Source organism: Neoarius graeffei, chromosome 7 (genome assembly GCF_027579695.1).
Source record: "Neoarius graeffei isolate fNeoGra1 chromosome 7, fNeoGra1.pri, whole genome shotgun sequence".
Lineage (NCBI taxonomy): Eukaryota > Metazoa > Chordata > Actinopteri > Siluriformes > Ariidae > Neoarius > Neoarius graeffei.
Genome location: NC_083575.1, coordinates 67,752,882 through 67,779,852, shown reverse-complemented (window position 1 = coordinate 67,779,852; position 26,971 = coordinate 67,752,882). Strand labels below are relative to the sequence as shown.

General features: G+C 41.0%; 1 protein-coding gene across 4 annotated transcripts in view; it reads right to left on the bottom strand.

Annotated features, from left to right (window-relative positions):
* usp54a (ubiquitin specific peptidase 54a) overlaps window positions 1-26,971 on the bottom strand; it is a 176,001-nt gene that overhangs the window by 132,589 nt on the left and 16,441 nt on the right. For 3 of the 4 annotated variants that reach the window (XM_060926287.1, XM_060926290.1, XM_060926291.1), the window contains exon 1: window positions 8,806-8,890. The exons of the other annotated variant lie outside the window; for it this stretch is intronic. The gene's annotated coding sequence lies outside the window, so the exon portion shown is untranslated. Of the gene's footprint in view, window positions 1-8,805; window positions 8,891-26,971 lie in introns of those variants that run through there. 4 annotated transcript variants of the gene reach the window in all.

The following is a 26,971-nucleotide window of genomic DNA, read 5'->3' as shown; positions in this document are numbered from 1 at the left end:
AGCATGTGGCACGCAGGAGATATAAGTGGATTGAATATCACATAAAACAAGAAGTCATTGTCACTCCTGTTTTGGAGCATGATGACATGAATAGAGGTCATTGGCGTTGCTCTTTAACAAGCTTCACAAAGTAGCTTACGTTAGCATTATTCAGTTCTCTTCAGCTGAGACCGAGTGCAAGAGGAACCTCTGGTCAGGTCATAGCTAGAACTAACATTTGTACTGGTGTTTCCAACACTTCATCATGTTTCATTTTTTTCTACCCATCAAAGCACAGTTGGCTGGTCATTAAGTTTCCAATTATAAAAGAGACACAGGGAGAATATATTGATTTTTCATGCAGCAACTCTAAAAATCAATACACAGTCAGTCATTCACATGCATTTGTCCATTTTTGATTTGATGTGATTTGGTTTGACAAGCTGACCAAGGGCCAAGAAAATAACAAGCCAAACAATGTATTATTTAGGGTTTTACTCCTAAAGTTAGCTCTGAAATAAGGAAGAAAAAAAACATACTTTTATTTATTATAAGATGCAGTCACTACAGTAATCCATATATGCAGTATATCTTATATACTGGCTATAGATGAATAGAATACATGAGTAATTTAATAGAGCTCAGAAGTTAATATTTCTCTCCTCCAGCAGGCATAAGGAAATCCCACAAAGCCCAGGGCTTTAAGACAAACACTAATCAACAAACATATTTTGCAAGAGCAGCAATTTTACAGAGACCCAAACTGCTTATTAGTCTACTGATGACGGAGTGAAAATTACACTTTGAGCCACAACCTCACTCTCCACCCAGATAATTAACCATCTGTACCCATGTGTTGTAGTTTAGCTTCCAGACTTGCCAAACTGGCAGCTCCAGTCGAGGCCACATGTCTGAAAATTTAGACATACATGGTTAAGAAAATATAATAACCTCTATGGAAATGTTCATGCTACAGGTCTGAATCACTGCAACTGGAAAAAAAAAAAAAAATCATGGGTCTTGAGTCATCACTACCATGAAGGCATTCCAGTGCTACAGAGGAGCAAAAGGTTCAGTGGATTTGGTTTATTTTTGGTGATCTACAGCCATAAATTCCATGTTCAAACACACTTTACAAAAAGTACACCCTAACAGTGAGGGAAGGATGATATGGAAGCAAAAAATAAAAGCATAGTCAATGGTTCCCATATAAATGCAATTACCGACAGTAGATGAAACACGTACAAAAATGGATAAAAGAGCACAAAGTCACTATTCGACTGAATTGCTGCAGGACAACAACTGTTGGCTTTCAGTGAACCCATGGAGGAAGGAAGGGAGGGAGGGAGGGAAGACAAGTTCATGCTGAACTTTACATTGGCAGATGTTGAAGGCTTTTGTTTCAAGGAACAGAATGATACAGTAACTTTAATAAACTACTAACAAAAGACATTGAGCCGCACCAAAGCCCGAAACATCAAAAGGCATGTGAAGTCCATTTCCAGACGATGTCAAAAGAGATATCTGGATCTCACCAAGCTTTCAAGCCACAAAAACAAGAAACCAGAACCAGTCCAGGATTTATGCACAATTCTGTTCTCAGTGGGACTCCAAACAGCAACTACTGCAGAATTTACAAACAGATTCCTGTCCTGGAAGCACAAATATTCAAAAAACATAGCTGTAAAAGTTAACCACCTTGACTTTAGACCACTTGTTCTGCATGTTGAAACCGAGCCCATTTTCATCCAAAGTATGAAAGCCGTGTCCAAACAGCCTCCATCCGTGCAGACCGAATGCTGTGAACATCACAGACACCATGAAAACAACATACACTGCATGGGGGGGAGCCTGCTTCCTGACACAACACAGAGTAGGAAGAAACACCCTGAAATCAAGCCAGACATTAACAATTTAAAAAGAAAAGAAAATCACAATTTCTTTCAATAGTGTTACTGAGAGTGGAGGCAGCGAGAACGGAACAGTTTCCCACAATAAAGCTATTCACACACAAAAAAAGCTGATAGCGGAAGACAAAAGGCCTTCCTGATAACAATGCATTCCCTCTCCGTTCAAACACCAACCCTCTCCTCTCACTCTGAAAAGGCCAGGCTGAGCTGTCGACTAAAGCCACATATCTATGTTGATGAATGAGGTTAGCTCTCTCTTTTGAGTGTTTCAGAATCATATATAGTGCATTTGCTTTTTGTACGTATATGCAAGTATGGTGGCCAGAAGTTCACAATATATGAAGAAACCAAAAACCCAGAAGGAAAAACCAAAGAAGAAGCCTTTATTTGTCACATGCACACTCAAGCACAGTGACATTCATCCTATGCATAATTAACCCATCTGAAGCAGTGAAAACACACAAGTGAGCAATGAGCACACACACACACACACACACATACCCAGAGCAGTGCCCAGCTACAGTGGTGCTTGAAAGTTTGTGAACCCTTTAGAATTTTCTATATTTCTGTATAAATATGACCTAAAACATCATCAGATTTTCACAAAAGTCCGAAAAGTAGATAAAGAGAACCCAGTTAAACAAATGAGACAAAAATATTATACTTGGTCATTTATTTATTGAGGAAAATGATCCAATATTACATATCTGTGAGTGGCAAAAGTATGTGAACCTCTAGGATTAGCAGTTAATTTGAAGGTGAAATTAGAGTCAGGTGTTTTCAATCAATGGGATGACAATCAGGTGTGAGTGGGCACCCTGTTTTATTTACAGAACAGGGATCTATCAAAGTCTGATCTTCACAACACATGTTTGTGGAAGTGTATCATGGCATGAACAAAGGAGATTTCTGAGGACCTCAGAAAAAGCATTGTTGATGCTCATCAGGCTGGAAAAGGTTACAAAACCATCTCTCAAGAGTTTGGACTCCAACAATCCACACAGTGAGACAGATTGTGTACAAATGGAGGAAATTCAAGACCACTGTTACCCTCCTCAGGAGTGGTCGACCAACAAAGATCACTCCAAGAGCAAGGCATGTAATAGTCAGTGAGGTCACAAAGGACCCCAGGGTAACTTCTAAGCAACTGAAGGCCTCTCTCACATTTGCTAATGTTAATGTTCATGAGTCCACCATCAGGAGAACACTGAACAACAATGGTGTGCATGGCAGGGTTGCAAGGAGAAAGCCATTGCTCTCCAAAAAGAACATTGCTGCTCGTCTGCAGTTTGCTAAAGATCACGTGGACAAGCCAGAAGGCTATTGAGGTTTTTCACCTGACGTCACAGGGTCACGTGACGCCCCGGTGTCCGCCATTTTGAAGGTCAAGCTAGCTAATGTCAACAACATCATAGCTGGTATGTTACTGTAGCAATGTTTACGTTCAGTCATTTGGATGACTGTTAAAACCTTTCAGTCTCAAGTTTTTCCTTTACTGTATTTACTAGTTTACTGTAATTATGATCCGGCAGCTATTTACACCGGATCCAGTGTAAATAGCTGCCGGAGCGTGCTCCGGCTTGCTCCCCCTCAAATTAAGCAGCGCGCTCCGGCTTGCTCCCCGAGTGCTCCGGCAGCTATTTACACTGGATCCGGTGTAAATAGCTGCCGGATCATAATTACAGTAGACTAGTAAATCCAGTAAAGGAAAAACTTGAGACTGAAAGGTTTTAACAGTCATCCAAATGACTGAACGTAAACATTGCTACAGTAACATACCAGCTATGATGTTGTTGACATTAGCTAGTGCTAACAGCTAGTTGCTAGTACACTGCTACAACACAGACACCGACCCTAATAATACAGTTCTTGGTCATTGCCTGGTAACAGCAAATTTATAATGGGCCATGTCTCAACAGACTAAGAAGTTATTTCAATGACATTTAATAACATTTTGTTTATCCTGAGGACCAAAAGTAAATGAAAATGTGAACAAACCTTAGCTGTAATAAGATGGCGACCACCGGCTCCAGGGACGACCCACTGATGTAGGCATGTTACCCAGCCTGACACAAAATATTTGTATGTATCCAAACTCTTATACGCTTTCAGATCAATACCTGTGTATGGCGATGGGTTTTTAACGACATAGGTATACAGATCATGTGGGCCGAAGTCAGGTAAAGACGAGGGCTTCGTGTACTTCCGTACGTCAGTGAACAATCCTGGTGGAAGCAGGTAAACGTCGTTCTCTAAGCCTGCTAACCTCAATTTTTGCAAATACCTCTCCCTCTGCTCGCCCTGTAAATACCCTACGTCACTGGATAGTGAAGGTGTTTTCTGCATCTCGCTCCTTTTTCTTTTATGTTTTTCGTTTGTCGCCTTCCTCGCATTCAAACTGATTCGAGCCTTGACGTCCAAAATGGCAGCCTCACATGACTTGGTCACGTGGGTGAAAAACCTCAATTGGAAAAACGTTTTGTGGATGGATGAGATCAAAATAGAACTTTTTGGTTTAAATGAGAAGCGTTATGTTTGGAGAAAGGAAAGCACTGCATTCCAGCATAAGAACCTTATCCCATCTGTGAAACATGGTGGTGGTAGTATCATGGTTTGGGCCTGTTTTGCTGCATCTGGGCCAGGACGGCTTGACATCATTGATGGAACAATGAATTCTGAATTATACCAGTGAATTCTAAAGGAAAATGTCAGGACATCTGTCCATGAACTGAATCTCAAGAGAAGGTGGGTCATGCAGCAAGACAACGACCCTAAGCATACAAGCCGTTCTACCAAAGAATGGTTAAAGAAGAATAAAGTGAATGTTTTGGAATGGCCAAGTCAAAGTCCTGACCTTCATCCAATGGAAATGTTGTGGAAGGACCTGAAGCGAGCAGTTCATGTGAGGAAACCCACCAACATCCCAGAGTTGAAGCTGTTCTGTACAGAGGAATGGGCTAAAATTCCTCCAAGCCGGTGTGCAGGACTGATCAACAGTTATCGGAAACGTTTAGTTGCAGTTATTGCTGCACAAGGGGGTCACACCACATACTGAAAGCAAAGGTTCACATACTTTTGCCACTCACAGATGTGCAATATTGGATCACTTTCCTCAATAAATGACCAAGTATAATATTTTTGTCTCATTTGTTTAACTGGGTTCTCTTTATCTATTTTTAGGACTTGTGTGAACAGCTGATGATGTTTTAGGTCACATTTATGCAGAAATATAGAAAATTCTAAAAGGGTTCACTAACTTTCAAGCATCACTGTATACTGCAGTGCCCAGGGAGCAGTTGGGGGTTAGATGCCTTGCTCAAGGGCACTTCAGCAAGTCTTTGGACTGTGGGGAAAACCGGAGCACCCGGAGGAAACCCACGCAGACACGGGGAGCGCATGCAAACTCCACACAGAAAGGCCCCCATCAGCTGATGGGCTCAAACCCAGAACCTTCTTGCTGTGAGGCGACAGTGCTAACCACGACACCACTGTGCCGCCCACACCCACATTAGCATTAACTCCAAATGGAAGGCATAGGTCCTACTGAACATTACACACTTGCTTATGTCAAGAGACCATGAAAAATGAAGAGCTGGAGCATATTTACATCAAGAGGAAATATAGATGAAATAAATCTACTGATGACTTTATGCATACTTATAATTAGTATAAATACGCAGGAGATTATAAGAAATCGTGCATTCTGATTGGTAGAGAAATTCAGACTATTTCTCAATAATCACCTCAAGCGACTCGGCAAAATGGAGGCCAATCGCTTTGTCACCATAAGTGAGGAAGAATTACAACTTAGAAAATTCTGTTCTGAAAAGCACTAAAAATGCTACGAAGTTTGGTCTAAAACTATTCAAAGGTAAGCTGGAATTGTGATTTATTTTATCCATTTCAAAACAATAAATCTAATATCCCATGCACTGAGAGGCTTCAGTTGAAATTATGGATTCTGAGATCTGAGGTCACTGGTATAGTACTATTTTGTGAGAGGCACAGCCCTGAAGAAAATAGTCTGTTTACGTCAGAGCGACCTTCGACCTGCACATGTGCAGTGTACCATGCTATTGTTTTTTATTTATTTTAAACCATGCTATCACCTGCCCCGCTAGGCATGATCGTAATACATAGATCTACACACAGAAATGCTCGTAAAGCCACAGTTATGACTCAAATCAGCCATGTAGTTTGAAATTGTGACGTCAGTTCATGATATATCCAGGATATACCATGACTAACTCACTCCATCTCATCTCATCTCATTATCTCTAGCCGCTTTATCCTTCTACAGGGTCGCAGGCAAGCTGGAGCCTATCCCAGCTGACTATGGGCGAAAGGCGGGGTACACCCTGGACAAGTCGCCAGGTCATCACAGGGCTGACACATAGACACAGACAACCATTCACACTCACATTCACACCTACGGTCAATTTAGAGTCACCAGTTAACCTAACCTGCATGTCTTTGGACTGTGGGGGAAACCGGAGCACCCGGAGGAAACCCACGCGGACACGGGGAGAACATGCAAACTCCGCACAGAAAGGCCCTCGCCGGCCCCGGGGCTCGAACCCAGGACCTTCTTGCTGTGAGGCGACAGCGCTAACCACTACACCACCGTGCCGCCCTAACTCACTCCATATCCCTTTTTTTTATTTTATTTTTGATGTCACAAGATACATTGTTTAATCAATGGGGGAACTATTTTATGGCATGTGAGCCATCCTTGGCCAATCCCTGCACGGGGATTTTTTGAGCGATATAAAGTACTTTATGTGAGTCGGCATAGATAAGTGACACAAGTCACTTAGTCACGCATTACATTTGCATCCCACTTCTGAGGCTTCAAATAAGTGATTTTTTAAATACAATTTACATTTTTTTAAATAAAATCACCCGTGTATTTATACTAAAATAATTATCCGCCTCAGGGTCAGTGAATATCGGTGATTATTATACAAACAGGACACTTTTCCGATGGAATAAAAACATGTATTCTATTCCCTTCTACTGGGCTTCATTCATTTGGTTTGATAGCATGTAATATTGTGATCATATCGTTTATCCTACATGTATTACGTCACTCTACCCACTGAAGAATGAGCGTTGAATATGGTTTACGATAATGCATGTTGTCAAGACAACATGTCACATGTCAGAGCTGATGTGAATACTCAAGGAGAAAGTTTTCTGTTGCGCATGCGCAGACGCATTTCTTTATTCACCGGAAAAGAGAAAAACGCGTTGAACACCTGAAAGGCTACCAAAACTTCATTAGATATTCTTCACGCATATTTACAAGAGAAAAACATACCAACGGACATTGAAAAACTGGAAGAGAATGTGTGTATGTATAATAATGATAATATTGGCTGGCTTTTTTTTGGTGGTATATCAGATATATTCCATTTAGCTAGACTTGTCTTCGACTCATTTAGTATCATCATGCTAGCTGAACAGAATATATCTACTCAACGCCAGCCAATATTATTTAAATAATAACCTCAACTTCGTCTCAGTTATTATTCACCGATATTCACTTTGCCTTCAGTGAATAATTGTTAAATGTCAAGCGTATTCAAGTGGAAAACTAACTATATAAAAGACTCGAAAAGTCTGATTCTTTTACTTTCCTGAGGATAGTAATACACCATGTGTAATCAGCAACAAGTGATCTTCAGGATGACCTCTCCTTTCTGTTTTGTCTTTGCGATTCTTTAATTTTGTGTGCGTTTTCTGATCTGCTGTCACATTTTTGATTTGCCAGTGTGCTTTTCACTTCTGGGCCATTGTAGCACAAGGGATGATGAACGCTTAAACACTTCCTAAAAGGAAATCATAGTTCATTTTATTCACATTCACAAAATCCCCAGGTCTGTACTGCACACGGTCCAATTCACTGCAACCAAATACATGCAGAAGAGGAAAGCAGCACTTCCAAATATACTAGTCATTAGCTAACCACAAAAAGTTTAGAATATACCTTGGGGGTTTTATAGCGCACAGAACAAATAGGCATTTGAGCCACTTGGATGATAATGATCATGACTAAGTAATCACAACATCCACATCCTGGTTCTTTAAACGAGTGTGTGTGTGTGTGTGTGTGTGTGTGTGTGTGTGTGTGTGAGAGAGAGACCTATATACCTGTTCTATACTCGAGTTACTTCCTACATGACATCACTGCCTCTGAATGTCACCTCCCCCTGAGCGTCAGGCTTTGGGTTTTACTCACCATCATGCCATTAAACCTAAACACACACACATCCTGTACAACTCCATGACAACAGAGACGCAATAGAACTCCGTGTACACACCCATATGCTGGTTAAAGTTATAAATCACACACGAACAGGCCTTCTTGTTATAAAGCTCAGTAGGGAACAGGTAGTTTTCTTCCTGTTCCTAAAACCTATCCAGCTGAAGGGTTTTCAAAAATGTAAGCATGGTTTATGTGGAGATTTACCTCCGAGTTACTTTCATTAAACTTGGCTCAAGGGAAGCATTATTATAAACAAGCTACGCTGCAGTAAATGATGAAAACGGCCTGCGGAGTGAAGAGTGAGGAGGTAACACACTGCAGCCTTACATCCACATAAAAGCAGCAATGACAGCAAGTGCTTAGTAATATAATTCACAATGAAGCCAATTCAGGTGAAAGTCTGCCATATATCTTACACTGCTGCACAATGAGACAGTATTTCACCTTAAAAGTATTATAAGCTATATAAACTGCACATTGAAGCATTTTCATCCGAACGATGTAAAGTACAGCCGAGTTAATATTGGTAAGGTTATATCTCAGGAAAGTGAAAACACGCAGCTATAGATCCCGTATTTGAAATTCCAACTATAAATAAAATCTTTATTTTTAAGTCCCGAAGAAATTAGGTAACGTTACTATACTCACAGCAGGTTGACAGGTGATCAGTGCCGAGCAGCTGTCTTATGTGTGTGTGTTTTGCCAGCTGGCAATCTGCATGCAAGATTTTCCAGGTGATCCAGAAACAATGACATCATCCCTATCAACACACACCTGTTTCCTCAGGAAGCCCCTCCCACCTTGTCAACTTTAAAGAGACAGGCCCACATGGTGAGTCCTTCCCTACTGCCCTGATGCAAATCCTGACACGCCACAATAAATGCAGTGTTAGACACTACGCTACACCATCACACTGGCTATACATGAATATATTGACCAAAGTATCAGGGACATTCATATCCCAGCTTCTCCCATTTAACAACACTGTATAAAAGTATAAATTATTTTTTAAAAATGTACATGTCCAAAAATGATGGCAGCAGTCCAACAGGCTGATGCATGACATCATCTTATGAACGATCATATCATGTCAAGAACGGCCTGTGCTCACAAGATTATTAATAGCTTATTATTTGATTTCCTTTAATAACAGTGGAAAAGTACACCGTATGAAAGACAGGAAGTGATTTCAGATACATACCTAACAATTAGTGAGGACAAAAAAAAAAAAACACAACTGCTAGATAGAGCATAAAAGGCAGTTAAACAGTTATGCAGATATATTTATATAAAGTTTAGACAACTGTTCAACGCATCTCACCTTGACATCATGGGTATGTTTTATATACCATAACAAACACACACCAAAAAAATGACACTCATGTGATTAAGAACCCCTAAGCTGAAGTACGATAGTGCACAGTCAAGTGTAAGGGCCCGGTCCCACAACACCGATAACTGTACTGATAACTACAGCTACTATACCTATGCCTGAATTTAGTTCCAGTCTGGAGCAGTCACACCACAACTATAATCCCGAGTATAATATCGCTTGGTCCTGCCACTCAGGGAAATAAATGCATGCAACTTAGGAATAGTCATGGAAGTTTTTTCCAAGTAGTAGCACATTATTCCGGGCCATACTGTACAGCTTGGACTTCAGAACAACCCATGCACACACTCCAGTGGTTGACAAAATATGCACATGTAAACAATTACCTGACTGGTCAGATGTTTTATTGGATCAGGTCCAGGCCTGGCAAAATCGCTCCAGAAGCAATCTCACTGATACTGATAAACCCAGGCCTGGGCTATAGGCATCGTTATCGGTCTGGTGTGACCACCAACCACATAAACTCCAGGTGACCGATTTATTTATAGTTATCGTTATACAGTAGTTACAGCTATAGTTATCCGTATTGTGGGACCGGGCCTTAAAAAAGTTTGCATACCCTCGGGACAAAACTCCAAAAACAAGTGCAACCCAACAATACATTCAGTGTGTTGGGAATTACAGGTGGTTCATTATTACAAAGAACAACAACTGTCAGTTTGTGTATGTTGTGAGATTAATAATGAAAAACACCATTAGATAAAGTAATATCTGCTTTTCATTCCACAGGTGATTCAGTCTTCACAATCAAACTAGCATTAGTGCAAGTGCAGGTGATACTATTCACAAACTATAAACACTCACACCTACCATAACATATTTCTGAAGTCACCACGTAATCTCACTGCATGACGTCACATCCAGGCATTATAAAAGCAAAGCTTCTTTTCAGCCTGCACAATTTTAATTAGACATGGTTAAATCAGTGCTCCTACACTAATTAGGCTTTCTGTCTGTCATGTCATCAAGCATCATCGGTAGCACCACTAAAGAGAATGAGAATTTTAATCTTTCTCTCCACCATGGCCAGAGTAAATAAGAGGTAATTGGGCAGAACAGGAAGTGACACCTGTGCTGCAAGTTGTTCTCAGTGTGCTTTTATTCAGTTCAACTGTACGGACTGTTCCAATGTTATTTGAACTAATTCTTTGTATTTCTGTGTTGAGATTTCTTTCTCCTTGAAAATATGTACATGTACAGTCCTGAGTTCTATCATATGTAAGGAATAAAACATAATGAGGCATGTTGTTAAAGGAAAATAATCAACAAGGGTGTGGCGTAATGCACCGCAATGCAAAGTGGAGACCTTTACCACCTTGAAGTTATTTTCCAACAACAGCATTTTTTTTATTTCTCTTATACCACAGAAATTTACCAACAATTAATTTTTTTTAATAAATTATTGACGCGAGAAGCATTTATAATTATATTTAATGTTGTGGAGCGTCCATGAAACAAGTTCCTGTTATCAGCCGCTCTCTTTTCTTGTACTTGAAGATAATAAGCCAAAAAATATCAGCTTGTGAAAAGCAGTTATATAGATGCAGTTTCTCGTTCCCATGCAAACATGAAAAAAAAAATGAACAAAGCAGTTCATCATAAACTTATGGCTTTAACATCAACCACCGTCCTAATAATTACTAAACAGCTGACCTGTTATGTGACCGGAGAGTAACAGTGACACCAAAAAGAGGCCTAAAGGGGGTGAGAGTGCATATGGAGAGTAGCTCAGCTGTAACTCCCACCATACGCCATCAGCTTCCTCAGGTGGCCAGTAGGGCAAAGGCATGACCACTGACCCAAGTGAGAGATGCTTCCATTATATCTGCTTTATTTTTGAGGGAAAAAGTATCTGCCAAATAAATCAATGTAACTCGAAGTGAAAAGATTCCTGTCCTGGGAGATTTGGGATAAATATAATTATTCTATCCACATTCACTGGATATGGGCAATCGCACACTCTGATTGGCTACTCTACTACTAGACTATCAGCTCATATACCATGAGTAGAGAAAAACAAAATGGCAGAGCGCATCATCAGATACATCACTTTGTTATCAAGTATTTAAAAGAAACACGAATAGCTGAAAGAATATAGGGTTTTTTTCTCCCCAATATTGCCTGTTCCACACTCCAGCCCAGTCAGTGGCGGTAATGCACCTTTAAGTTGGTTTGGCAACTACCAAAAAAAACCTAAAGAAGAAGAAGAAAATGGCATAGCGTGTTGCTGAACCAACCGAGGATGAAATAAAAACTCTACTCAAAAACAAAACCCCCCAAAAATACCAAAAAAAGCCACAAAATATGGAATGAAAGTACAGTGGTGCTTGAAAGTTTGTGAACCCTTTAGAATTTTCTATATTTCTGCAAAAATATGACCTAAAACATCATCAGATTTTCACACAAGTCTTAAAAGTAGATAAATAGAACCCAGTTAAGCAAATGAGACAAAAATATTATACTTGGTCATTTATTTATTGAGGAAAATGATCCGATATTACATATCTGTGAGTGGCAAAAGTATGTGAACCTTTGCTTTCAGTATCTGGTGTGACCCCCTTGTGCAGCAATAACTGCAACTAAACGTTTCCGGTAACTGTTGATCAGTCCTGCACACCGGCTTGGAGAAATTTTAGCCCATTCCTCCGTACAGAACAGCTTCAACTCCGGGATGGTGGTGGGTTTACTCACATGAACTGCTCGCTTCAGGTCCTTCCACAACATTTCCATTGGATTAAGGTTAGGACGTTGACTTGGCCATTCCAGAACATTAACTTTATTCTTCTTTAACCATTCTTTGGTAGAATGACTTATGCGCTTAGGGTTGTTGTCTTGCTACATGACCCACCTTCTCTTGAGATTCAGTTCATGGACAGATGTCCTGACATTTTCCTTTAGAATTCGCTGGTATAATTCAGAATTCATTGTTCCATCAATGATGGCAAGCCGTCCTGGCCCAGATGCAGCAAAACAGGCCCAAACCATAATACTACCACCACCATGTTTCACAGATGGGATAAGGTTCTTGTGCTGGAATGCAGTGTTTTCCTTTCTCCAAACATAACGCTTCTCATTTAAACCAAAAAGTTCTATTTTGGTCTCATCCATCCACAAAACATTTTTCCAATAGCCTTCTGGCTTGTCCACGTGATCTTTAGCAAATGGCAGATGAGCAGCAATGTTCTTTTTGGAGAGCAGTGGCTTTCTTCTTGCAACCCTGCCATGCACACCATTGTTGTTCAGTGTTCTCCTGATGGTGGACTCATGAACATTAACATTAACCAATGTGAGAGAGGCCTTCAGTTGCTTAGAAATTACCCTGGGGTCCTTTGTGACCTCACCGACTATTACACGCCTTGCTCTTGGAGTGATCTTTGTTGGTCGACCGCTCCTGGGGAGAATAACAATGGTCTTGAATTTCCTCCATTTGTACACAATGTGTCTGACTGTGGATTGGTGGAGTCCAAACTCTTTAGAGATGGTTTTGTAACCTTTTCCAACCTGATGAGCATCAACAACTATTTTTCTGAGGTCCTCAGAAATCTCCTTTGTTCATGCCATGATACACTTCCACAAACGTGTTGTGAAGATCAAACTTTGATAGATCCCTGTTCTTTAAGTAAAACAGGGTGCCCACTCACACCTGATTGTCATCCCATTGATTGAAAACACCTGACTCTAATTTCACCTTCAAATTAACTGCTAATCCTAGAGGTTCACATACTTTTGCCACTCACAGATATGTAATATTGGATCACTTTCCTCAATAAATAAATGACCAAGTATGATATTTTTGTCTCATTTGTTTAACTGGGTTCTCTTTATCTACTTTTAGGACTTGTGTGAAAATCTGATGATGTTTGAGGTCATATTTATGCAGAAATATAGAAAATTCTAAAGGGTTCACAAACTTTCAAGCACCACTGTATTTGATGATAAGAACATATCTTTTTTTAATTTTTTTCATGGTCCGGTTTCCATCAAATCCTGCGCTCTGATTGGCTGGCAAGCGGGTCCGTATCCTACGATACGGACCCCGGTTACAGACCCCGGATACGGACCTCTGGCGACTCGCTCGTTCACAACAACAACAAACATAGCAGCAAATTTTGTCAACATTTATTTTCACATTTCTCAGGAGAATAGCATTAATTTTACATCATGGATAGCGATAACGACAGTCTTCACAGCGAAAGCAAGTTTTACTACCCTGAGGAAGAAGAAATAAAAGAAAACATTGCAGGAGAAAGCTAAAAACCTCTAACTGTTTCCACTGTTATGCTGATGACACACAGTTGTATGTTTCTGCAAAACCTGATGAGGGACACCAGCTTAATAGAATTGAGGAATGTGTGAAGGACATTAGACACTGGATGCTTATTAATTTCCTTCTGCTTAACTCTGACAAGACTGAAGTACTTGCACTAGGACCACATGCAGCTAGAAGTAAGTTTTCTGATTACACAGTAACTCTGGATGGCCTTTCTGTTTCTTCACGTGCAGCACTAAAAGACCTTGGAGTGATTATTGACCCCAGTCTTTCATTCGAAACTCACATTGATAACATTACCCGGATAGCTTTCTTTCATCTCAGAAATACTGCTAAGATAAGAAATTTAATGTTACTACATGACACGGAAAAACTAGTTCATGCTTTCATTACCTCCAGGTTGGATTACTGTAATGCCTTACTGTCTGGATGTTCCAATAAGTGCATAAACAAGCTCCAGTTAGTTCAAAATGCAGCAGCAAGAGTCCTTACTAGAACTAGAAAATATGACCCCATCACCCCTGTCTTATCCACACTGCATTGGCTCCCAATCAAATTTCGTATTGATTATAAAATACTACTATTGACCTTTAAAGCACTGAGTGGTCTCACACCACAGTACCTGAGTGAACTTCTGGTCCTCTATGACCCGCCATACCTACTTAGACCAAAAGGTGCAGGCTATCTGCTGGTACCTCGTATAGTGAAGGCTACATCAGGGGGCAGAGCCTTTTCTTACAAAGCCCCACAGTTATGGAACAGCCTTCCAAAGTAGTGTTCGGGAATCAGACATAGTCTCAGCATTTAAGTTTAGGCTGAAAACATATCTGTTTAGTCAAGCCTTGTGTTAATGGTGTTTATGAGGTAAAGGTGTAGATCTGGAGGGTCCTCAGACATAGAGTGTTTTGGTAAACTGGGATGTATGGATGCTGTCAGTCCCCCACTCGCTTGCTCACTCGAGTTTGTTGACGGTGTAGTGGCTGCTGCTTTATGTCCCGGGGCGCCCTCATGCCTGTTACCTTCTGGCTCTCCCCTTTTAGTTATGCTATCATAGTTAGTTGCCGGAGTCCCTGCTTGTACTCAGTGCAATATGCATACTTTTCCTACTTATTCAGGTGACATTGGGCATACCTGACAACCTGTGTTTTCTCTCTCTTCTCCCCCCAATCTGTCCCTCTGAGTTACATGTCGGTCCTGGGATCGAGATGCTGACCTCTTCTGCTCCTCGGACCTGTCTGATCCATCCTGGTGCCCTGTGTCTGGTTGGAGTCTCATCGCATCGCTCCTGTGGAGGGCGGCCCCATGTGGACAGTTGGGGGTCACACCTGGAGGACGCTTTGGACTCTTGCAGTGGTGCTTTTGTGGCTGGGGACAGCAGTTGACTTGCTGACTTTAGGACTGCAGTTGTTGTGAACAGTTTTGCGCTCAGGTTTCCGTCAGTGGGGGGTTTATAGCATCAACGAAGCTGACTTTATGTTAGGACTGTTAATGTTGTCTGTTGTTGCCCGGATGGGGATGGGTTCCCTTTTGAGTCTGGTTCCTCTTGAGGTTTCTTTCTCATGTTGTCTGAGGGAGTTTTTCCTTGCCACCGTCGCCACAGGCGTGCTCATTGGGGATAGATTAGGGATAAAATTAGCTCATGTTTTAAGTCATTCAAATTCTGTAAAGCTGCTTTGCGACAATGTTTATTGTTAAAAGCGCTACAAATAAACTTGACTTGGCTTCACTAACTGTTGCTAACGCCAAGCAAAAACATGGCTGAATCCTGAATGATTCAATTTTGTATAAATAGGGGACTACATAGGCGGCAAAATGTAGTTTTTTTCCTGCCATGGAAGTGCACTTGTATACCGAGGAGGAAGCCATTTGCATGACAGCCGTGAATGAGGATTCAAAATGGCAGCTCACCTTGGCTCGGTTTTCCCTTTCGGGCGCTCTCGTTTTCTGTTAGAATTTGGTAAAGAAAAAAATAAATATATTATTTAACAGCTTAAGGTTGGTCCGTATGGTGAAATACCGTGACCTCAGCCTTGAATACTGACCTCGGCCAAGAGGGCCTCGGTCAGTACTTTCAAGACCTCGGTCACAGTATTTCACCATACAGACCTCCTAGCTGGTAAATAACGTGTGTGTGTGTGTGTGTGTGTGTGTGTGTGTGTGTGTGTGTGTATATATATATATATATATATATATATATATATATATATATATATATATATATACACAGTTAGGTCCATAAATATTTGGACAGAGACAACATTTTTCTAATTTTGGTTCTGTACATTACCACAATGAATTTTGAACAAAACAATTCAGATGCAGTTGAAGTTCAGACTTTCAGCTTTAATTCAGTGGGTTGAACAAAATGATTGCATACAAATGTGAGGAACTAAAGCATTTTTTAAACACAATCCCTTCATTTCAGGGGCTCAAAAGTAATTGGACAAATTAAATAATTGTAAATAAAATGTTCATTTCTAATACTTGGTTGAAAACCCTTTGCTGGCAATGACTGCCTGAAGTCTTGAACTCATGGACATCACCAGACGCTGTGTTTCCTCCTTTTTAATGCTCTGCCAGGCCTTTACTGCAGCGGTTTTCAGTTGCTGTATGTTTGTGGGCCTTTCTGTCTGAAGTTTAGTCTTTAACAAGTGAAATGCATGCTCAATTGGGTTGAGATCAGGTGACTGACTTGACCATTCAAGAATATTCCTCCACTTTGCTTTAATAAACTCCTGGGTTGTTTTGGCTTTATGTTTTGGGTCATTGTCCATCTGTATTATGAAACGCCGACCAATCAGTTTGGCTGCATTTGGCTGCATTTGAGCACACAGTATGTCTCTGAATACCTCAGAATTCATCCGGCTGCTTCTGTCCTGTGTCACATCAATAAACACTAGTGACCCAGTGCCACTGGCAGCCATGCATGCCCAAGCCATCACACTGCCTCCGCCGTGTTTTACAGATGATGTGGTATGCTTTGGATCATGAGCTGTACCACACCTTCGCCATACTTTTTTCTTTCCATCATTCTGGTAGAGGTAGATCTTGGTTTCATCTGTCCAAAGAATGTTCTTCCAGAACTGTGCTGGCTTTTTTTAGATGTTTTTTAGCAAAGTCCAATCTAGCCTTTTTATTCTTGAGGCTTATGAGTGGCTTGCACCGTGCAATGAACCCTCTGTATTTACTTTCATGCAGTCTTCTCTTAATGGTAGATTTGGATATTGATACGCCTACCTCCTGGAGAGTGTTGTTCACTTGGTTGGCTGTTGTGAAGGGGTTTCTCTTAACCATGGAAATTATTCTGCGATCATCCACCACTGTCTTCTGTGGGCATCCAGGTCTTTTTGCATTGATGAGTTCACCAGTGCTTTCTTTCTTTCTAAGGATGTACCAAACTGTAGATTTTGCCACTCCTAATATTGTAGCAATTTCTCGGATGGGTTTTTTCTGTTTTCGCAGCTTAAGGATGGCTTGTTTCACCTGCATGGAGAGCTCCTTTGACCGCATGTTTTCTTCACAGCAAAATCTTCCAAATGCAAGCACCACACCTCAAATCAACTCCAGGCCTTTTATCTGCTTACTTGAGAATGACATAACGAAGGAATTGCCCACACCTGCCCATGAAATAGCCTTTGAGTCAATTGTCCAATTACTTTTGGTCCCTTTAAAAACAGGGTGGCACATGTTAAGGAGCTGAAACTCCTAAACCATTCATCCAATTTTAATTTGGATACCCTCAAATGAAAGCTGAAAGTCTGGACTTTATGACCATGTACATTATATATCTATAACTTGAATGTTTCAGTAAACAGGTAAAAAAAACAAAATTTGTGTCAGTGTCCAAATATATATGGACCTAACTGTATGTATATATATATATATATATATATATATATATATATATATATATATATATTTTTTTTTTTTTTTTTTTTTTTTTTTTTTTCAATAAATATTATAGCATTTTTCACAAATTGCTACTGTCATTTCACCGGTTTGTTTACATTCTAAGTGGAAATGATCTTGTCAGACATTTTGTTTCTCAAAATCTAGTGAATGTGGATAGAATGAAACAGTTATTCCATTCAATCTTGCCGTACATGATTTATAGCCAACTTGGTGCTATCTGCCTCGTCGGATATCAGCTCAAGTATGACTCAATTCTGTGGAATAACTCTTAAATATGCTCTAGGTTGGTGCTTTTCTTCACAATGTGACTTCTTTCGCAATGCTCATTAGTGTGTTGACAATAAATTGGCGTCGTTGAAGCTATAGTCATGTATACACCATATACTCGCTTTTTAATAGGCTGCAGCACATACTGGCTTCTACTATTGTGTTTGTACACATACTGACATTTATTTATCATTTACATGCCAGCAAGACTTTAAAAAATGTTTGCAACACAAATTGTTTAGTCTGTTTCGTACAATCCTTGCTGAAAAGTTTTGATTGGTTTCATTCGGTTGGTTTCTACAGATATCAGAGAAATGTTTGTAGAACAGACATGCAATTTGTTTTAGGTAAAAACCCATAGACCACGAATATATCATGTATTAATGTAGCTCAATAAAACCTGTAGCATCATCTGTTAATTTGCCTGTTCACAGACGATGCTACAGGGTTTCTTGCGTTCCATTAATAATTAACTTGATGAAATTTCTGAACTGTAGAACATTACCCTGTATAGTTGACTAGCTAGAGGACATTCCCTAGCTAACTACGTAATGTCAGGTATGTGATATTGAACAGGACTTGATTAGTTGAGCAGTGGGCAAGGGGACTAGTCAGTATACCCACTTTAGACTGGCCTACACCACTGTCCAAGCTATGGCCTAATGGTTAGAGAAGCACTTTTGGACCCAAAATGTCACTGGTTTGATTCCCTGGACCAGCAGAAATGGCTGAAGTGCCCTTGAGCAAGGCACTTAACCCCTAACTGCTCCCCAGGCTGCTCTGGGTATGTTGTATGTCACTCTGGATAAGAGCATATGTTAAATGCCTGTAATGTAATGTCCAAAGATTGTCAAATTTTCACACATAAAAAAATATTTCAGCTTCAGTGCCAATAGATAAAATGTTTTGTTAAATGCAAAATTGCATTGTGTTAGGCTGCTGAAATGGACATGCACGGTACTTGTGAATTAAAAACACAAAGATCCTTAAACAATTTTATAAAAATTCACTAAAGTGTATGATGAAGTCATAGAAAAACTTAAACAGGACACTGGATTCTGATATAATGGAGGCTCTTCAGAAACTGTAGCTCAAAATAAATCTGGAGATTCACTGAAGGTTAAATCACATTCTCTACAGGCCTCCATTAGAATCAGACAATGAAGAATGCTAACAATTTCAAACGATGGAAGGAGCAGTGCTGTGCTTTCTTGCATCTGCACATTCGCATATTTGATGATTAAACTGCTGTAGAGAAACATGCCACAGTCTTGAGGCTGCAGTCTTCTGAGTTTGAGTAGTCTTCAGGTTCTACATCAATTAGAAATGTGAACTCTCATTTGACCTCAGGATCTACTGCAGGAGCAATTATGAAGGCATGCTACTATATACCGATCAGCCATAACATTAAAACCACTGACAGGTGAAGTGAAGTACATTGATTATCTCATTATAATGGCACCTGTCAAAGGGTGGGACATATAAGGCAGAAAAACAACAATCAGTTCTTGAAGTTGATGTGTTGGAAGCAAGAAAAATGAGTAAGCGTAAGGATCTGAGTGACTTTGACAAGCAGCAAATTGTGATGGCTAGATGACTGGGTTTGAGCATCTCCAAATCAGCACATCTTGTGGGGCGTTCCCGATATGCAGTGGTTAGTACAGGGATGAGAATGAAAAATATTTAAAAAGTCTGAAAAAACCAGGGCGGGGCCCATGGCCCAGGGAGGCGGGGCCCATGGCCTAGGGGGGCGGGGCCCATGGCCCAGGGGGGCGGGGCCCATGGCCCAGGGGGGCGGGGCCCAGGGGTTCCAGGGGCTAATGATTTTTGGCTATTTTTATTTATTTTCTTTATTATTAGACGGAGATTATTATTAGACAGGGAGATTATTAGACAGGGAGATTATTAGACAGGGAGATTATTATTAGACAGGGAGATTATTAGACAGGGAGATTATTATTAGACAGGGAGATTATTAGACAGGGAGATTATTATTAGACAGGGAGATTATTAGACAGGGAGATTATTAGACAGGGAAATTATTATTAGACGGAGATTATTATTAGACAGGGAGATTATTAGACAGGGATATTATTATTAGACAGGGATATTATTAGACAGGGAGATTATTATTAGACAGGGAGATTATTATTAGACAAGAATATTATTAGACAGGGAGATTATTATTAGACACGGAGATTATTATTAGACAGGGAGATTATTATTAGACAGGGAGATTATTATTAGACAAGGATATTATTAGACAGGGAGATTATTATTAGACAGGGAGATTATTATTAGACAGGGAGATTATTATTAGACAAGGATATTATTAGACAGGGAGATTATTATTAGACACGGAGATTCTTATTAGACACGGAGATTATTATTAGACAGGGAGATTATTAGACAGGGATATTATTATTAGACAGGGATATTATTAGACAGGGAGATTATTATTAGACAGGGAGATTATTATTAGACAAGAATATTATTAGACAGGGAGATTATTATTAGACACGGAGATTATTATTAGACAGGGAGATTATTATTAGACAGGGAGATTATTATTAGACAAGGATATTATTAGACAGGGAGATTATTATTAGACAGGGAGATTATTATTAGACAGGGAGATTATTATTAGACAAGGATATTATTAGACAGGGAGATTATTATTAGACACGGAGATTCTTATTAGACACGGAGATTATTATTAGACAGGGAGATTATTATTAGACAGGGAGATTCTTTTGTGTAATCTGAGCTGAAGTGGGTTTTGTGCTTTGGTTTTTTGGGGCGCGCGCGTGCTCTCTCTGCCATGCCGATCCTGTAGGCTGCGCTGACTCAGCTGAAAACTCCGGTCCTCGAGAAAAGAGATAAAAGCCCGCCCACACTGAAAGCTGATTGGCTTATTTTGCTGAGTAACCCAATCAAGATGCTCTTTGTCTGGCATGCGCTACATGAACAAGCACACAGTCTCCCTCGCGCGCGCACATTCTAAGATGTGTGATGCAGACCTTAATGTTGCGCGCGCACGCTCAAAAACGATCATTTTGGTCTGAAAAAGTTGGAAATCCGCCGATCGGCGGAAAATTCTCATCCCTGTTAGTACCTACCAAAAGTGGTTCAAGGAAGGACAGGGAACCGGCAACAGGATCATGGGTGTTGAAGGCTCATTGATTCGCACTGGGCACGAAGGCTAGCCCATATGGTCCAATCCCACAGAAGAGCTACTGTAGCACAAACTGCTGAAAAAGTTAATAGTGACATCTTTCTGTTTTAGCCAGCACTAACTTTTTAAGCAATTTGTGCTGCAGTAGCTCTTCTGTGGGACTGGACCATATGGGCTAGCCTTCATGCCCCATACAAATCAATGAGCCTTTGACAAAACTTATTTTTATCAAGTAAACATTAGATATGATGATTCCAACTTTCCAAAACAATTCACCTTTGTTCAAACCAAAAATCATTCTAACTAGAACTACTTTTTTCTTTTTAAATAACAGAAATTTCTCTCAAAAATGTGCCAAAATTATTGACACCCCTAAGGAATATTTTAAATAAATGCAAACAAATTGCCATTTTTGGAAAATCTATACTACCGTATTTTCCATCTGCTCTCAGGTCCCACAGAGTCTGTCATGGCCTTTAACAATGCCCTGTTTCGTTGGGGCAGAAATATGAAGATGCACACATATAAAACCCCTTATCCATTAACATTTAAAAAAACAAAAAACCTTCAACACAAAAGAGACAGATGGTTATTCATCTGCACAAATCAGACCATGGCTATCACATGCTGATCATTTTGAAACTAGCATTTTGTAGACTACACTACATGTTTAAACTTTGAATGAGTTTTAACTTTGGTTAAAACTACACAAATGTTCCTGTATTTTTGAGCTCAAAACATCACTTACTGCATGTGTTATTCTTTTTATATACCAATTCTTGCTCATTTTCACAAAGGGTACCAATGGAGGGAACTAGATCTTCCTAGCAGGACATATCCTTATTTTATTAAAATAATAACTGAAAGCAAAGCATTTTTCTCATCTCATCTCATTATCTCTAGCCACTTTATCCTGTTCTACAGGGTCGCAGGCAAGCTGGAGCCTATCCCAGCTGACTACGGGCGAAAGGTGGGGTACACCCTGGACAAGTCGCCAGGTCATCACAGGGCTGACACATAGACACAGACAACCATTCACACTCACATTCACACCTACGGTCAATTTAGAGTCACCAGTTAACCTAACCTGCATGTCTTTGGACTGTGGGGGAAACCGGAGCACCCGGAGGAAACCCACGCGGACACGGGGAGAACATGCAAACTCCGCACAGAAAGGCCCTCGCTGGCCACGAACCCGGACCTTCTTGCTGTGAGGCGACAGCGCTAACCACTACACCACCGTGCCGCCCAAAGCATTTTTATGTAAAAAAAAGAAGTCTAACAGAGAAGGACTGATGGAGTATATGGTTTATATGTAATTCCTGGTAAGTTGGAGAAAATATTTCATAGTTTGCAAAATCAATGTTTAAAAAAAATGTTTTGGGATAGCCCTAATTTGTAGCTGTAAATGTTTATTTGTGTGTGGAATTATTTGTTTTTATTATTGGTGAGTATCAGAATCAGTAAAATATGTTTGAGTACTCAAGCTGAATGAACATGAAGGGAAAATCAAAGCGGCTGTTCGGTTATGTAATTATCTAACTTGGAAAAAACACACACGCAGAGAAACACAAGGTTTCACTGGGTGAAACTGGCTCCATCAAAAGGCTACAAGGACCAAGGTTTTTGGGACTGTTCTCAGATTCTCAAACACACACACGCACACTCTTATTTATGATGTCACATTTCAGCTGTTTTGCTTGATTATCCAACAGCTCACACATACTTAATGCTGCTGCGTGAGGAAATAACCAGACGTCAGCACGGAGACAGTGTGGAGTTCATCACTAAGAGACAGGCTAGAGGCAGAAGCGCTGTAGGCTGAGCCACATCGAAAATAAAAAATGGATTTTTCTCACTCTTAGCCACATTATCTACAATAAACTGATAGTGCTTTCACCTTATTATGCTCAAAACAGCGAAGAGATGAAAACGAACACACCAAGGCCCAGTTTCACAAACAGGCAGTGTAGCATTAAGACGATTAGTGAGATTATGTGTTCAAAGTGATACACACGCTGATCTCGACACGTCTTACTAGATTTTCTGAAATCCAAGCCAAAGTGGAAAGCTGAGCTGTAGAACAATATCCTAGTGAATGGTGCCAAAAGTGTTAAATAATCTGATCCACTTTTCTACATACGCCTGGGAGAACCTGCTGTTTACAGAAAAGCTCTCGAACATTTTATTTAGTTACTTCATCCATTATTATGTTGAAATGTGGAAAATCCATCAACATGACCACAGCAGACATCGTCATCCCCAAGATCACAGAAATGCTCTGTCCAGTTCTGCTTTCTTAAGAAGTTTAATGTGACTTTGATTGGCTCCCCCCCAAAAAAAAAAAAAAAATTTGTCATGCTCTGGAGAGCCAGTATACAGATGCACTAATTACATAATTTAAATGATGGATATGGCTAAAATGCCCAATATATTATATGTAAGGAATAAAACATGAGGGGGCATACTGTTATGGGAAAATAATCAACTACAGGATGGTGTGATGCTGAGATTTATTATTTTCCTATAATAGTACATCCCAAAGTGTTTTATTCCTGTTATACAGTGTCTTGCAAAAGTATTCATCCCCCTTGGTGTTTGTCCTGTTTTGTTGCATTACAAGCTGGAATTAAAATGGATTTTTGGAGAGTTAGCACCATTTGATTTACACAACACGCCTACAGCTTTAAAGGCGCAAATTTTTATGATACAAACAGTAATGAAGATGAAAAAACAGAAATCTGGAGTGTGCATAGGTATTCACCCCCTTTCGTACAAAACCCTTAAATAAGAGCTCGTCCAACCAATTCACTTCATAAGCCACATAATTATTTGATTAAGATCCACCCGGATCCAAGGAGGGCATTAATCAGAGATGCAACAAAGACACCAAAGATAACACTGAAGGAGCTGCAAAGATCCACAGTGGAGATAGGAGTATCTGTCCATAGGACCACTTTAAGCTGTACACTCCACAGAGCGGGGCTTTATGGAAACATGGCCAGAAAAAAGGCATTGCTTAAAGAAAAAAAAAAGAAAGAAAACACATTTGGAGTTTGCTCAACAGCATGTGGCAGACTCCCCAAACACATGGAAGAAGATTCTCTGGTCAGATGAGCCTAAAATTTAACTTTTTTGCCATCATGGGAAAGGCCATGTGTGGCGCAAACCCAACACTTCCTATCACCCTGAGAATACCATTCCTACAGTGAAGCATGGTGGTGGAAGCATCATGCTGTGGGGATACTTTTCATCTGCAGGGAAAGCTGACCAGGAAAGCTGGTCAGGATTGAAGGAAAGATGGATGGCACTAAATACAGGGCAATTCTGGTGGAAAATCTGTTTGAGTCGGCCAAAGGTTTGAGACTGGGACGAAGGTTCACAGTCTTGCAGGATAATGACCTTAAACATACTGCTAAAGCAACAGTGGAGTGGTTGAAAGGGAAACATTTAAATGTCTTGGAATGGTCTAATCAAAGTCCAGACCTCAGTCCAACTGAGAATCTGTGGCATAACTTGAAGATTGCTGTATACCAACACAACCCATCTAACTTGAAGGAGTTGGAGCAGTTTTTCCTTGAGGAATGGGCAAAAATCCCAGTGGCTAGATGTGCTAAGCTAGTAGAGACATACCCCAAGAGACTTGTAGCTGTAATTGCAGCAAAAGGTGGCTTGACAAAAGTATTGACTTGGGGGGCTGAATACCTATGCACACTCCAGATCTGTTTTTTCATCTTAATTATTGTTTGTGTCACAATAAAAAAATATTTGTACCTTTAAAGTTGTAGGCATGTTGTGTAAATCAAATGGTACTAACTCCCCCCCCCAAAAAAAACTTTTTAATTCCAGCTTGTAATGCAACAAAACAGAACAAACACCTTTTGCAAGACACTGTACCAGATCAATTTGCCAACAAATACAATTTTTATTTGTTAAAGAATCACACCACATACTATTTTATCCATTTAAAGTTACATTAATGACATCCATGAAATGAGTTCCTTACATTTGTTACAGTGTCGCGGAACACTGGACCAGCTCTATACCCTTCATAGGGTGCTCGAGGGTTCATGGGAGTTTGCCCAACCAGTCCACATGTGCTTTGTGGATCTGGAGAAGGCATTCGACCGTGTCCCCCGTGGTATTCTGTGGGGGGTGCTTCGGGAGTATGGGGTTCGGGGCTCTTTGCTAAGGGCTGTCCGGTCCCTGTACGAACGGAGCAGGAGTCTGGTTCGCATTGCCGGCAGTAAGTCAGACCTGTTCCCAGTGCATGTTGGACTCCGTCAGGGCTGCCCTTTGTCACCGGTTCTGTTCATAATTTTTATGGACAGAATTTCTAGGCGCAGCCAGGGGCCGGAAGGAATCCTGTTTGGGAACCACAGGATTTCATCTCTGCTTTTTGCGGATGATGTTGTCCTGTTGGCTTCTTCAAACCAGAACCTTCAGCATGCACTGGGGCAGTTTGCAGTCGAGTGTGAAGCGGCTGGGATGAGAATCAGCACCTCCAAGTCCGAGGCCATGGTTCTCGACCGGAAAAGGGTGGCTTGCCCTCTCCAGGTTGGTGGAGAAGTCCTGCCTCAAGTGGAGGAGTTTAAGTATCTCGGGATCTTGTTCACGAGTGAGGGAAGGATGGAGCGTGAGATCGACAGGCGGATCGGTGCAGCCTCCGCAGTGATGCGGTCGCTTTACCGGTCCGTCGTGGTGAAGAAGGAGCTGAGCCAAAAGGCGAAGCTCTCAATTTACCGGTCGATCTACGTTCCGACTCTCACCTATGGTCATGAGCTTTAGGTAATGACAGAAAGAACAAGATCGCGGATACAAGCGGCTGAAATGAGTTTCCTTCGCAGGGTGGCTGGGCGCTCCCTTAGAGATAGGGTGAGAAGCACAGTCACTCGGGAGGAGCTCGGAGTAGAGCCGCTGCTCCTCCACATCGAGAGGAACCAGCTGAGGTGGCTCGGGCATCTTTTTCGGATGCCCCCTGGACGCCTCCCTGGGGAGGTGTTCCAGGCATGTCCCCCCGGGAGGAGGCCCCGGGGAAGACCCAGGACATGCTGGAGGGACTATGTCTCTCGGCTGGCCTGGGAACGCCTCGGTGTTCTTCCCGAGGAGCTGGCCGAGGTGTCTGGGGAAAGGGAAGTTTGGGCTTCCATGCTTAGACTGCTGCCTCCGCGACCCGGTCCTGGATAAGCGGAAGAAGACGAGACGAGACGAGACATTTGTTACTTACATTGTGAAGTCATTCACTTAATTTTAAGTTAATAAGAAAAAAATTGCTGCTTATTACCAATAAACCCCAAGATTCTTCACCAGAACATTTAAATGAACAACTTTACCTCAACTGTTACAGTGCTGAGACTGGAGACTCCTTCCATCAATGTTAAACATCTTATATAAAGCTTTAAATCATTCACTGTTTTGTTGAATAGCAACACTTTTTAAATTTGTTTATTAATAGACTTCGATTATAGTGCGGCGGCACGGTGGTGTAGTGGTTAGCACTGTCGCCTCACAGCAAGAAGGTCCGGGTTCGAGCCCCGTGGCCGGCGAGGGCCTTTCTGTGCGGAGTTTGCATATTGTCCGCATGGGTTTCCTCCGGGTGCTCCGGTTTCCCCCACAATCCAAAGACATGCAGGTTAGGTTAACTGGTGACTCTAAATTGACCATAGGTGTGAATGTGAGTGTGAATGGTTGTCTGTGTCTATGTGTCAGCCCTGTGATGACCTGGCGACTTGTCCAGGGTGTACCCCGCCTTTCGCCTGTAGTCAGCTGGGATAGGCTCCAGCTTGCCTGCGACCCT